The following is a 15,736-nucleotide window of genomic DNA, read 5'->3' as shown; positions in this document are numbered from 1 at the left end:
CATCGGGTGTCAGGGTTTGTAGCAAATGTAAACGGTAAGGCTTCTGCTGTAGCCTTTTCCGTAAGATTTTCCAAACCGTCGGCTGTGATACGTTTAGCTCCCTGCTTGCTTTATTCGTCGACTTCCGCGGGCTACGCGTGAAACTTGCCCGCACGCGTTCAACCGTTTCTTCGCTCACTGCAGGCCGACCCGTTGATTTCCCCTTACAGAGGCATCCAGAAGCTTTAAACTGCGCATACCATCGGCGAATGGAGTTAGCAGTTGGTGGATCGTTGTTGAACTTCGTCCTGAAGTGTCGTTGCGCTGTTATGACTGACTGATGTGAGTGCATTTCAAGCACGACATACGCTTTCTCAGCTCCTGTCGCCATTTTGTCTCACTGCGCTCTCGAGCGCTCTGGCGGCAGAAACGTGAAGTGCAGCTTCAGCCGAACAAAACTTTATGAGTTTTTCTCCGTATCTGTAGTGAGTCGTGACCATATGTCAATGAATGGAGCTACAGTGAATTTAAGAAATCGCTTCAATCATTTGTAATAGCCCTGTACTTCAGGTGGACTGGAGGTGTGACTACTGCGTGCAAATCTTCGAAGTCAACGAGAGCACATCGGAGATCGATACATAGAACTGGAGGCCTCCGCTGTCCACAGGTTGACGGCCGCTCTGCGATGTCACAGCTGCCATCTGACAATTCGCTGCGTTGTCGAAACCGCAAGCTGAGCGCATGCTGGCCTTCCATTTTTGTCGAGGCCACTGCACTGCCGTCCCAGCTGTGGTACGGCACTTCTGATGAAAATCCTGTGTTACTGCCTAGTAAATATGTTATTGTCAATGATGTTTTCTTGGGGTTCTTGAGCGCGGCTAGGTTCTCACCACCGCATCCCATGCAAATCTCTCCTGACGACTGCAGGAGGCTGGGACTAGACACCAATTGACATCATGGTGTAGTTTACTATTATACTTCCGACAGTGTACATTCCTAAAAGACTCAACTAATATGTGACTTCCACCTACAACATGTACACTGAAGCGCCAAAAAAAACTGGTATAGGCATGCGAATTCAAATACAGAGATACGTAAACAGGTAGAATATGGCGCTTCGGTCGGCAACGCCTATATAAGACAACAAGTGTCAGGCGCATTTGTTAGATCGGTTACTGCTGATAAAATGACAGCTTATCAACATTTAAGTTCTAAAGTCAAATGGCTCTGAGCACTATGGGACTTAACATCTGAGGTCATCAGTCCTCTAGAACTACTTAAACCTAACTAACCTAAGGACATCACACACATCCATGCCCGAGGCAGGATTCGGACATTTAAGAAGGTTTGAAAGTGGTGTTATAGCCGGTGCACGAGCGATGGGACATGGTATCTCCGAAGTAGCGATGAAGTGGGGATTTTCCAGTACGACTATTTCACGGGTGTACCACATATGTCAGGAATCAAGTAAAACATCAAAGCTCTGACATGGCTGTGGCCGGAAAAAGATCCTGCAAGAACGGGACCAACGACTTAAGAGAATCGTCCAACGTGACAGAGGTGCAACCCTTCCGTAAATTGCTGCAGATTTCAATGCTTGGCCATGAAGAAGTATCAGCGTGCGAAACATTCAACGAAACATCATCAATATGCGATTTCGGAGCCGAGGGCCGACTGATGTACCCATGATGACTGCACGACATAAAGCTTTACGCCTCGCCTGGGGCCATCAACACCGACATTGGGCTGTTGATGACTGGAAACATGTTGCCTGGACGGAAGAGTCTCGTTTCAGACTGTATCACGCAGTTAGACATGTACGGGTATGGAGACAACCTCATGAATCCATGAACCCTGCATGTCAGCAGAGGACTGTTCAAACTGGTGGAGGCTATGTAATGGTGTATGGCGTGTGCATTTGGTATGATATGGGACCTCTGATATGTCTAGACATGACTCTGACAGGCGACACGTACATAAGCATCCTGTCTGATCACCTGCATCCATTTACGTCCATTGTGCATTCCGACGGACTTGGGAATTACAGCAGGACAATGTGACACCACACACGTCCAGGATTGCTAATGAGTGGTTCCAGGAACATTCTTCTGAGTTTAAACACTTCCGCTCGCCACCGGGCTCCACAGACATGAACATTACTGTGCTCATCTCGGATGCTTTGCAACGTGCTGTTCAGAAGATATCTCCACCTACATCTACATCTACATACATACTCCGCAATCCACCATACGGTGCGTGGTGGAGGGTACCTCGTACCACAACTACCATCTTCTCTCTCTGTTCCACTCCCAAACAGAACGAGGGAAAAATGACTGCCTATATGCTTCTGTACGAGCCCTGACCTCTCTCATATTTCGCGGAAAGACCACAAAGATAAGATAAGTTGGTGGCAGTAAAATTGTACTGCAGTCAGCCTCAAATGCTGAGTCTCTAAATTTCCTCAGTAGCGATTCAAGCAAAGAACGCCTCCTTTCCTCCAGAGACTCCCACCCGAGTTCCTGAAGCGTTTCCGTAACACTCGCGTGATGATCAAACCTACCAGTAACGAATCTAGAAGTCCGCCTTTGAATTGCTTCTATGTCCTCCCTCAATCCGACCTGATAGAGATCCCAAACGCTCGAGCAGTACTCAAGAATAGGTCGTATTAGTGTTTTATAAGCGGTCTCCTTTACAGATGAACCACATCTTCCCAAAATTCTACCAATGAACCGAAGACGACTATCCGACTTCCCCACAACTACCATTACATGCTTGTCCCACTTCATATCGCTCTGCAATGTTACGCCCAAATATTTAATCGACGTGACTGTGTCAAGCGCTACACTACTAATGGAGTATTGAAACATTACGGGGTTCTGCATTAATTTACATTTATCTATATTTAGAGTTAGCTGCCATTCCTTACACCAATCACAAATCCTGTCCAAGTCATCTTGTATCCTCCTATAGTCACTCAACGACGACACCTTCCCGTACACCACAGCATCATCAGCAAACAGCCGCACATTGCTATCTACATTATCCAAAAGATCATTTATGTAGATAGAAAACAACAGCGGACCTACCACACTTCCCTGGGGCGCTCCAGATGACACCCTCACCTCCGATGAACACTCACCATCGAGGACAACGTACTGGGTTCTATTACTTAAGAAGTCCTACAAACTTCATCGTACTCTTACAGATTTATGGACAGCCCTGCAGGAAGCATAGTGTCAGTTCGATCCAGCACTACTTCAGACATTAGTCGACTGCATGCCACGTCGTGTTGCGGCACTTCATTAGCCGAGCGGTCTAAGACAATGCAGTCACGGACTGTGCGGCTGGTCCCGGCGGAGGTTCGAGTCCTCCCACGGGCATGGGTGTGTGTGTTTGTCCTTAGGATAATTTACGTTAAGTAGTGTGTAAGCTTAGGGACTGATGACCTTAGCAGTTAAGTCCCATAAGATTTCACACACATTTGAAGATTTTTTGTTGCGGCACTTCCGCGTGTTCGCGAGGGCCGTACTCGATGTTAGGCAGGTGTACCAGTTTCTTTGGCTCTACAGTGTATTTCGCGAAAAGGCAATGAAGGTATAGTTAGGAAGATACGAGCTCACACAGAGGCTTGCCAACAATCATTCTTCCCGTAAGCTATTCGCGACTGGACCAGGCGTGGTGCGGCGTAGGGAAGTGGGAAGCACGTTGGCTTGTGGAGTATAGATGTGGATGTGGATGTAGGTTGGACCCCGCACAGTCCCGAGGTGCTATGACGTCACGGTAAATCGGCCAGTAGCGGGTGCCCCGCTTGTAACACCATAGCTCTAATCCTGTACGGATTAATTTTGCCTTTTGTTTTGGTTTAATGTTAAAACATTGAGTACATGTAAAGGTTGTTGGTTTGAGTAGATAACACGAAATTTTATACTCCTTTCTTTGTAAAAGCTTTGGATGTCATGGTCTGATTCAATGCAATGTAGTATATCTGTAATTTAAATTCTTTGTCTCAATTGGAGGGAGACAAAACTTACTGTATACAAACTTCCTGGCAGATTAAAACTGTGTGCCCGACCGAGACTCGAACTCGGGACCTTTGCCTTTCGCGGGCAAGTGCTCTACCATCTGAGCTACCGAAGCACGACTCACGCCCGGTACTCACAGCTTTACTTCTGCCAGTTTCTCGTCTCCTACCTTCCAAACTTTACAGAAGTTCTCCTGCGAACCTTGCAAAACTAGCACTCCTGAAAGAAAGGATTGCTAGTTCTGCAAGGTTCGCAGGAGAACTTCTGTAAAGTTTGGAAGGTAGGGACGAGAAACTGGCAGAAGTAAAGCTGTGAGTACCGGGCGTGAGTCGTGCTTCGGTAGCTCAGATGGTAGAGCACTTGCCCGCGAAAGGCAAAGGTCCCGAGTTCGAGTCTCGGTCGGGCACACAGTTTTAATCTGCCAAGAAGTTTCATATCAGCGCACACTCCGCTGCAGAGCGAAAATCTCATTCTGGAAACATCCCCCAGGCTGTGGCTAAGCTATGTCTCCGCTATATCCTTCCTTTCAGGAGTGCTAGTTCTGCAAGGTTCGCAGGAGAACTTCTGTATTGTTTGGAAGGTAGGAGACGAGAAACTGGCAGAAGTAAAGCTGTGAGTACCGGGCGTGAGTCGTGCTTCGGTAGCTCAGATGGTAGAGCACTTGCCCGCGAAAGGCAAAGGTCCCGAGTTCGGGTCTCGGTCGGGCACACAGTTTTAATCTGCCAGGAAGTTTCATATCAGCGCACACTCCGCTGCAGAGTGAAAATCTCATTCTGGTTACTGTATATATTTGGAATTTGGGTGAATAATTTTTTGTAGAAATACTAATACGTTCTGTTTTATTTAAAATGTTTGTTTGCTGTTATGTAAACTGCTGACCTTCACTTAGGATTCGTAGTTATGTGGTTCCCCTCGGGAACGGAACTTAGTAGCGCGCCCAAGTTGTGGTTGACCTAGGTAGAAAAGGTGGAACAAAGAGTCAGTCGGGGACGAGCTACCAAACTGTGCACAGCCATGTAAAAGTTGTATATTGTGCTGGTTCCGAGAGAGGCTTTTTCTGCCACTTTCCAATGCCTCGGGTGGATGGATAAATAGCTGGAACGATTCTGGAATTGGTATCCATCATCGCCACCAAGAAGGGACAGAGTCCAGCAATTCTGCCTGCAAATCCACCTACCAACATGCACTTGCCACCACATTGCGCAATCACTGTAACGGAATACTATAATAATGTACAGTGAAGGATCAGCTTATTGCATCTTTTAGTGTGCACATATATAAGGTAACTTATAACTGAATTCATGTACCTACCCTGATTTTTTCCCTATTACAACACCTCTCAGGTTCCTCTCCATTTGAACTATGATTACCGAGTGTCCTAGTTTGTGGAAAAAATGAAAGCCTCAAAACATTAAATAATGTTGTTTGACCTTCGGTAAGAAGAGAGTATTCAAATTTACTGTCGATTTAGTGAAATTGTAGGAGGTAGTAAATATAGTTTTGTGAAAGCCTCCCAGTGATGGAAACAGTCCAACTTAAAGTTTTGTGGAAATACAAAGTCACCTATTTAATCATTTACTTGAAAGTAGAAGACTGTGGTAATATAGACAATTTGCTGTTTCTTTTTAAAAAGATTAAAATTCTTAAAACTGAGGCTAATAGTTTTGCTTAGTTAATGATCATAGTGCAGCCTGTACTAAATTTTAAAAGGTGAGTTAGTTTCTTGTAAATTTGTCAACATTGTGTCTCACTGTAGTAAGAGTCGTGAATTGCAGTTGTGAGAAGTTGGATGCTTGCTAAGCACTTGTTTCTTTTGGGTATTGAAAGTGCATATTAATAGTGTAATAAGATCCACAGGTTATCCTTTACCACTATTTATGAAAACAAGAATTTCTTTATTCAAAAGACAGTGAGAACTAACCTGTTAGTGAATTCCATTTAACTTTCATTCTAAATAGAATAGTATTTAGTTGAGAGATTGTTTAACCTGTGACCAGTTCATAATTTTGCAGTGAACTACATCTATAATTTTATGTCAGCTAGGAAAATATTTGAACAATAATACTGAACCTATGTCCAATTAATGATTCTGCGGTGAATATTAATAGTAATGTTATAAAGACCATTTAGTTTGAACAAGCCCTGAAAGTAATAGTGTGTTTCGTTATCTGTTATATTTCTGCAAATAGTTTGTGCTGCTCTAGCAGTTAGTACCAACGTTAACGTTAACATATGCAGGTGTCAAAGTTCATTGCACTCGCGTGTGGTAAAGTATAGGTTGTATTTATCCGTTAAAGTTACTCATACCTACTTTCTTAAACAAGAATGTTAATCATTCTCTTGCCTAATTAGGCTGGCGACCGTTTTCTTTATTCTTTAAACAGTGTAGGTAGGTAAAATACTATTTGTTACTGTCTGAATATTTACGTAATTCTGACTTTCACTTCCGGTAAGCCACCTCCGTTAGGCACAACACGGTCAATATAACAAAATTCCTCTCAGAGGGTAACACTGTTCTGCTTCTTCATACTATAATTACTTGAATAAGAATAATTGCATTATAAGAACTGCCTTCAGCTTTGAGGTTATGGTATAGCAGTAGCAGACGGAAGTGTTATACGTGGCTTTTCCGTGACAGGACTATTTGTTCTGTTGGGGCATAGTACGTAATAAGCCAAACTTGGTATCTGATAGTACAAGCTACGTAAATGCTGTTGCAGTGTTATACGCTGCCTGCTGCCTGTTGGTTCACCTGGCCCTCTCGTGACGCTGTATGAGCGCAACGGCGGCCGCCACCTCTTGCTCGCGCGTCGGCCCCCCTTCTTCGGCTGGTCCGGCCTCCTCCTCCTCTTCGTCCACCTGGGCCTTCTTGAAACGCCGCGTCCGCGTCGGCTGGTCGTCGTCTCCAGGAGGGAGCGCACCTGTAACAGTGCCCCTTAGTTACATACCGTCCGTACAGGTGTGAAATCTTGTGGGACTTAACTGCGAAGGTCATCAGTCCCTAAGCTTACACTCTACTTAACCTAAATTATCCTAAGGACAAACACACACACCCATGGCCGAGGGAGGACCCGAACCTCCGCCAGGACCAGCCGCACAATTCCATGACTGCAGCGCCTTAGACCGGTCGGCTAATCCCGCGCGGCTGTCCGTACATGCACCTAAATCTTAACGACGGATTTTTTTCTGGAGATAAATGGACAAAATGCAATAATGGAAATGGAAAGTGTTACACGGTGGACTAGCAGTCTGGTACTTACCAAGCATAGTCAGTTTTTGTAAGGCTACCTTATCCTCAGACGCTTTCGTTAGGGCAGAGACGATTGCAACCTGATTTACAAAATTTAATATTTGCTTGTTCGTCTTCTGTATGTTCCTGTACTATTCATTTATTATAACTACACTACTGGCCATTAAAACTGCTACACCAAGAAGATGACTTGCTACAGACGCCGAATTTAAGCGACAGGGAGAAGGTGCTGTGATATGCAAATGATTAGCTTTTCAGAGCATTCACACAAGGTTGACGCCGGTGGCGACACCTACAACGTGCTCACATGAGGAAAGTTTACAACCAATTTCTCATACACAAACAGCAGTTGACCGGCGTAGCCTGGTGAAACGTTGTTGTAAGGAAAAGAAATGCGTTTCCGACTTTGAAAAAGGTCAGATTGTAGCCTATCGCGATTGCGGTTTATCGTATCGCGACATTGCTGCTCGCGTTGATCGAGATCCAATGACTGTTAGCAGAATTTGGAGTCGTTGGGTTCAGGAGGGTAATACGATACGCCGTGCTGGATCCCAACGGCCTCGTATCACTAGCAGTCGAGATGACAGGCATCTTATCCGCATGGCTGTAACGGATCGTGCAGCCACGTTTCGATCTCTGAGTCAACAGATGGGGATATCTGAAAGACAACAACCATCTGCACGAACAGTTCGACGATGTTTGCGGCAGCATGGACTAACAGCTCGGAGACCATGGCTGCGGTTACCCTTGACGCTGCATCACAGACAGGAGCGCCTGCGATGGTGTACTCAACGACGAACCTTGGTGCACGAATGGCGAAACGCCATTTTTTCGGATGAATCCACGTTCAGTTTACAGCATCATGATGGTCGCATCCGTGTTTGGCGACATGACGGTGAACGCACATTGGAAGCGTGTATTCGTCATCGCCATACTGGCGTACCACCTGGCGTGATGGTATGGGGTGCCATTGGTTACACGTCTCGGTCACCTCTTGTTCGCATTGACGGCACTTTGAACAGTGGACGTTACTTTTCAGATGTGTTACGACCCGTGGTTCTACCGTTCATTCGATCCCTGCGAAACCTTACATTTCAGCAGGATAATGCACGACCGCATGTTGCAGGTCCTGTACGAGCCTTTCTGGATACAGAAAATGTTCGACTGCTGCCCTGGCCAGCACATTCTCCAGATCTCTCACCAATCGAAGACGTCTGATCCATGATAGCCGAGCAACTGGCTCGTCACAATACGCCGGTCACTACTCTTGATGAACTGTGGTATCGTATTGAAGCTGCATGGGCAGCTGTACCTGTACACGCCATCCAAGCTCTGTTTGAGTCAATGCCCAGGCGTATCAAGGCCGTTATTACGGCCAGAGGTGGTTGTTCTGGGTACTAATTTCTCAGGATCTATGCACCCAAATTGCGTGAAAATTTAATCACATGGCAGTTGTAGTGTAATATATTTGTCGAATGAATACCCGTTTATCATCTGCATTTCTTCTTGGTGTAGCAATTTTAATGGCCAGTAGTGTAAAATTTGGTGAGGTTTTATGTTCAAGGCAGTGAAGGTCTCTGTGGGGGCAAGAACCGAAGTAGATTAAGGAACGGCAAATCTACGTCCTTGGATTTGTGAACCTAGCGAAAACTTGTTGACTCGATATTATCTTTGGAACTCTGAAAGTAGCAGGGATAAAATACAGGTACCGAAAGGCTATTTACAACTTGTGCAGAAACCAGACGGCAGTTGCAAGAGTTGAGGGGCATGAATGGGAAGCAGTGGTTGAGAACTGGAGTGTCACAGGATTGTAGCCAATCCCCAACGTTATTTAATCTGTAGATTGAGCAAGCACTAGGAGAAACCAAACAAAAATTTGAAGTAGGAATTACAGTCCAGGGAGGAAAAAAAATAATTTCAAGACTTTCTGATGACACTGTAATTCTATCAAAGTCAGCAAATAACTTGGAAGGGCTGCTGAACGGAATGAACAGTGTCTCGAAAGGAGGAACATTAACAAACATGAGCACCACCAAAAAAATGATAATGGAATGTAGCTAAATTAAATCAATGAAGCTGTGGGAATTAGATTAGGAAACGGGACTATAAAAGTAGAAAATGAGTTCTACTATTGGCGCAGCAAAATAACTGATGACGGCCGAAGTAGGGAGAATATAAATTGTAGACTCCCAATAGCAAGGAAAGTAATTCTGAAGAAGAGAAATGTGTTAACATCGAATATAGATATCAGTTTTAGGAAGCCTTTCCTGAATGTTTGTTTATGAAGGGTAGCCATGTATGGAATTGGAACATGGAAGATAAATAGACAAGTAGAGAACAGAGGTTTTTGAAATGTGGTGCTACAGAAGAATGCTAAAGATTAAATGGGTGGATGATGTAACTAATGAGGAGACACCGAATAGAACTTGGGAGAAAAAAATTTGTGGCAGAACTTCACTAGAAGAAGGGATCGGTTAATAAGAATATAGATTTCAGTTTTATGAAGCCTTGATGAACTCTGGTATCGTGTTGAAGCTGCATGGGCAGCTGTACCTGTCCAGGTCATCCAAGCTCTGTTTGACTCAATGCCCAGGCGCATCAAGGCCGTTATTACGGCCAGAGGTGGTTGTTCTGGGCACTGATTTCTCAGGATCTATGCACCCAAATTGCGTGAAAATGTAATCACATGTCAGTTCTAGTATAATATATTTGTCCAATGAATACCCGTGTATCATCTGCATTTCTTCTTGGTGTAGCAATTTTAATGGCCAGTAGTGTAGTATGTAAAAACGTCAACGCCTGTGAACAGGCTCTGGTGCACCCATAGGTACCGATCGATTGCTGCGTCATCCCACGCCAATGGCGTCATAGGTATCGGTATGGAGCGTCTTGGGTTTAGTACACCGCAATCCCGGCTCTTATTAGTAGCCTGAGGCTACTACTCCCAAAGAACAAGAGGCATTGCAACACATGCCCACATGCTGGGCGCAGCTATTCCTGAGATGTAAATGAATGAATTCGCCCCTAATCTCAGTGCTCTTTGATGTTGTTTTTTTGTTTTCTTTTTTATGATCAAATCTGACTGGAAAAGGAAACGTTAGTGAAATCGTCTACGTCACGCACGAGACGCTGCTGCTGCGGAGCTTACCGCGCTTCTTGTTGGGGTCGTCGAAGGTGGCGCGCTTGAAGGTGAGCTCGGCGAGCTGCCGGTCGAAGTCGTGCAGCGCCTTGCGCCAGGCGGCCAGCTTCTGGAGCCGGCCGTCCACCTCCTCCATGGCGGCCCTGCGCGCGAGCAGCGCGTCCGGCTGCCGGTCTATGCTCTTGACGGCGTCGCGCTTGGCCGTCAGCTCCTCCAGCTGCCGGTGGATGTAGTCTGCGGCCGCGTTGCGCGCCGCCACCTCGTCGGGCGTGCCCTCGTACTGCGGCAGCATGATGCGCCACGTGCCCACGTCCTGCAGCTTGCGGTCCACCGCCTCCTTGGAGCCCTTGCCCTGCTCCAGCGCGTCCAGCATCTGCGCGATCGTGTTGAGCAGCTCCGCCTTGGCCGCCACACCCGCCGTCGCTTCCTCGTCGATCATGTCCAGCGAGAGGCACGTCTCGGCCAGCTCCTCGATCTTGACGCCCAGCTCGTCGATGGCGGCGCGCGTCTCCGCCAGCGTCTCGATCTTGGCCTCGGTGGCGTCCATGGCGAAGATCCGGGCCTGCAGCTCCTTGTCGCGGTCCCGCGCGTAGTACATGAGCGCGCCGCTCTTCTCATTGTAGGGGGTCATGTGCAGCGCTATGAGCACGTCGTCCAGGTACACCGTGTCTGAATTGTCGAACGTGACCAGCTCTGCCTTCAGCTCCAGCATGCGCCCTACAATCAGAAAATGCCGAAGGAACGGGAGACGCGAGAGCAGCAAGATAGCGACTAACACACCGTGGCCAAAACTGGATCTCATTCGGATATCCAGAATCACACACTAACATAGTTAGTGAGGTAAATATAGGTATGGCTGGGGAAATGCCCGCCGACTATTTAATAACTCCCAACTGCTTCGACGAACCTCACAACATAATAACTGGTAGTAGGGAGCAGTGGGAGAAAACAGTTCGACACCGTACGGGGGACATCTATATCTACATCTACATACATACTTCGCAATCCACGAAGACTCGTTACAAATGACGACGCAAGAAACAGATTGCACAATGATGGAATTGGAGCAAAGACTAGGCGGCTTCTGCATTGCATTCCATAGCTAGATTGGTCCAAGCCTGAGTGGATTGAGTGGCTGCCACGGGCTTTCCTTCATTGCAAAGGCAAAAGCCTGTCAAAGTACGGAACTGCTGGGGGTGTGGCACAACGGGCGTTGACATTGGCTCTACCTGATCCTACACGATCACTAGTGGCGTCAAACGGAGTCCTCCAGTTTCTTTTGCATAACGTATCAGTACATGATACCACAAGGAAGAGATGTACATACTGATAGTAGGAGGAGATGGAGAGTGAAGGAAGAAGGTTATGGACAAAGAGAGCAGAGAGGATGAGATGAAATGAAAGAAGGGTTAGGACGAGGTGGACATAGCAAGGAGGAAATGGACAGAGAGAGAGGGAAGAGGAGATCGACAGAAAGAAGAGGGCAAGGAGATGGACAGAGAGAAATAGAGGAGGAGACGGTAGGTGGGGGAGGAGCAGGTGGGCTTATAAGGGGTGAAGAGGAAATTAAGGGAGCCAGACAAAGTGGACTTGAGGGTGGAACTAACATATGGACAGAAAGGGGGAGGAGCACAACGTTTGTGGAGAATAACATTTATGAAATAGACTGGCCTGTCCAGAGGGCCGACCTCAACCCAATGCAACACCTTCGGGGTAAGTCAAAATGTCGACTTCGCTCCAGATCCCCAGCGTTCAACATCACTATGTTGAAACTTCGTGGCAAATTAAAACTGTTTGCTGGACCGAGACTTGAACTGGGGATCTTCGCCTTTCGCAGTCATGGGACCTACCAACTGAGCTACCCAAGCACGACTCACGACCCATCCTCACAGCTTCAATTCCGACAGTGTCTCGTCTCCTACCTCCCAAACTTCAACAGAAGCCGGACCGAGACTCGAACTCGGGACCTTTGCCATTCTGGATCACTATGTTCTCTGGTTCCAGCTCTTGAGGAAGAATGTGATCTCAGTGCTTCACAGTCATTTAGACACCTCAGTGAAAGTGTCCCCAGCAGAATCATTGAATTTCGTCAGCAAAACATACCCATAGCGACATTTCAACTCTTCTAAGGCTGCCAGAGACACCTGTTGGTGATGTGATTGTGAAGCTGCAATGCGGAGGAACAACCACAGCTCAGCCGAGACCAGACAGACCTCACGTACTGACAGTCAAGGACTATCAGGCATTGCTGGGGGTGGTTGTAAGAAATTCGCATGGAATCAGAGCAGTTCCAAAGAGCGACCAGCTGTCAACCTAGCACGATGACTGTTCTTAGGGAGTTAAAAATAAAGTGGTACAATGGTCAAGCAGATCCTCATAATCTACACATTTTTGTAGTCAGTACTAGGTGACGCTTTATGCGGTACAAAGAGCGAAGCCAGTGGACAGATGATGACTGGAAACGAGTGATCTGGAGCGATGAGTCACGCTACACACTGTGGACATCCGATGGAAGGTTTTGGGTTGGAGAATGCCTGGAGTTTACCTGCCATTATGTGTGGTGGCACAATGAATTACGGAGTAGGCTGTTTTACAGTGTGGGGGTGTATTTCGTGGTTAGGGTATGTTCCCCTTGTTGCACTTAGGAAAAAGCTTAATGCAGAAAGATATGGGTACGTTTTCCAGCATTGTGTACTGCCTGCAGTAGAGGAACAGTTCAGAGACAATGACTGTACCAGCATGACAAAGCAGCCTGTCTTAAAGCGGCATCCTTGGACCTGCGGACATTCCCAAAATGGATGACCTGCCCAGAGTCCCGGTCTGAACCTAACAGAAGACTTTCGGGATGAGTTAGAACGTCGACTTCGCTCCAGCATTCAACTTCACAACCTCTCTGGTTTCGAAATTCGAGGAAGAGTTGCTGACATTCCTCCACAGACATTCAGGCACCTCGTTGAAAGGGTCCCAGCAGAGATAAAGCCCTCACAAAGGATAAAGGTGGAAACACGCAGGATTCATATCCACCAATAGGCGTCAGAATACTTTTCATCATATAATACATATAAGCTAAAAAATATTGAGAACTTCAATGGATAGGTCTTCTGGTATATACAGATTGAATGCAGCCTTTCTTGGCGAATTACACTGATGAATTGTCGTCGGAAATCAACAGAGCATAATCTTTTTGTTTCTCCGCAGGTCTGTTCAGTACTTCCTCAGTTGTTATTCTACCTACCTCTCTAATCTTCAGTATATTTCTGTAGTACCGCATTTCAAAAGTTTATGTTCTCTTCTTGTCTGAAATGGTTATTGTCCACTCTTTGCTTCCATACGAAGCTACATTCCAGACAAATGCTTTTAGAAAAGACTTACGAACACCTAAGTTGATATTACATCCTAGTACTTTAATTCCTCGTTTCCTAATCCAATTCCCTCAGCATCGTCTGACTTAATTCGATTACACTTCATTGTCCATATTTTACTTTTGTTAATATTCATCTTACGATCTCTTTTCATGACCCTACCCTTCCGTTCAACTGCTCTTCCAAGACTTAATTCGTTTACACTTCATTGTCCATATTTTACTTTTGTTAATATTCATCTTACGATCTCTTTTCATGACCCTACCCTTCCGTTCAACTGCTCTTCCAAGTCTTTTCTGTCCATGACAGAACTACAACGTCATCGGCAAAACTTAAAGTTTTTATTTCTTCCCCGTGGCCTTTAATGACCTTTCTAATTATCTCTTTGATTTCGTTTATTGCTTATTGAATGTCCAGATTGACTAACACCAGGGATATGTTACAACCCCATGTTATTCTGTTCTCAATCACTGCTTACTTCTCATGTCTTTCTACTCACATAACTGCAGTTTGGTTTCAAGTTGTAAATAACCTTCTGATACCTGTGTTTTATCCCTGATACCTACAGAATTTTGAAAAGTGTAGTCTTGTCAACATTGCCAAGAGCTTTGTCTAAGGGAACAAAGGCTATGAAGTTAGGTTTGCCTTTCTTGAACATATATCCTAAGATGAGTCGTGAGGTCAGCATTGCCTCACGTGTCGTTACATTTCTGTAGAACGCCAACTGATCTTCCCCGAGGTCGTCTCATACCATTTTTTTCCATTCTTCTCTAAATAATGTGTCAATATTTTCCAACCATGACTTTGTAAACCATGTTGGTTCAATTGTATTCACACCTATCAGCAATATTCGACTCTGGAATTGGAATTATTACATTTTTTCTAAAGTCTCAGGCTATTTCGCCTGTCTCATATCTCTTTCTCGTCAGGTGGAATAGAACTGCCATTGCTCTCTGAAGGATCTCAGTAATTCTGCGGAAATGTCGTTTAGCTTAAAGGCTTGTTTCGACTTCTCTCTTTCAGTGCTCTGTCGAATTCTTCTCGCAGTATTATATGGCGTATTTTATCTTCGTGTACTTCGAATTCCATTTCTACAACACTGCCTTCAACTCCATTGCCCTTGTATGTTCGTGTATATATTTCTTTTACCTTTCAGCTTTCCATCTTTACCTGGTACTCTCTTGCCTTTTGAGCTCTTGATATTGGTGCAGCTGATGTTGTTCTCTCCAAAAGTTTCTTTAATTTAAATATAGGTACCATCTGTCTTTCCCCTAACTACACATGCTTCTAAGCCCTTAATTCCAAACCACACAGAGGTACTACAGTACCTAGTGATTACGTTAATAATTCTACTTGCTCTATCAACAAGTAGATATTCGAATATTGAAACTGAAGGATTACAGTAACTTATAAAATTTCTAAACAGCGTAAAATGTTCCGTTCTGTGTGTGTGTGTTACAATTTTATGTCACAACCTTTGGTCAGATAGTGAACTGTAGCTTCACAACTTCGATTGTGATATTATTTGCTAAGGATTAAGTTACATAGTTATCGTAAGGGTTAATTAACCTCGTTTAGTGACGTATAGTATAGCAACTTGTCGCGTCGCCAAAGCACTCCACCGACCCACTCACATTGGTCATTTCGAACACGTAAAGGACGAAGACCATCGACTCCTTCGAGACCCCCTCAACATTCTCCTCAGGTGGAGTGATTACTTCTTCTAAATCAGCAATGAGGAATTTGACCATCCTCTAATACTAGTGCTCGTTCGGTTGCTGGACCTATACTACCAGTTACGATCCAGAAGGTCACGGAAGCGGACAAGAAGATGAAGAATGGGAAGGCTACTGGTCCTGATGATATCCCAGCTCAAGTGTGGAAAATCCTTGGCCACGAAGGTGCCATAATTCTTACTACCTTCTTCAACAGAATCATTGATGAGGATATAGTCCCAGCAGTCTGGGAAATTAGTGTCACGCTG

This window comes from Schistocerca nitens, chromosome 7 (assembly GCF_023898315.1).
Source record: "Schistocerca nitens isolate TAMUIC-IGC-003100 chromosome 7, iqSchNite1.1, whole genome shotgun sequence".
Taxonomy (NCBI): domain Eukaryota; kingdom Metazoa; phylum Arthropoda; class Insecta; order Orthoptera; family Acrididae; genus Schistocerca; species Schistocerca nitens.
This window is presented reverse-complemented; position numbering follows the sequence as displayed.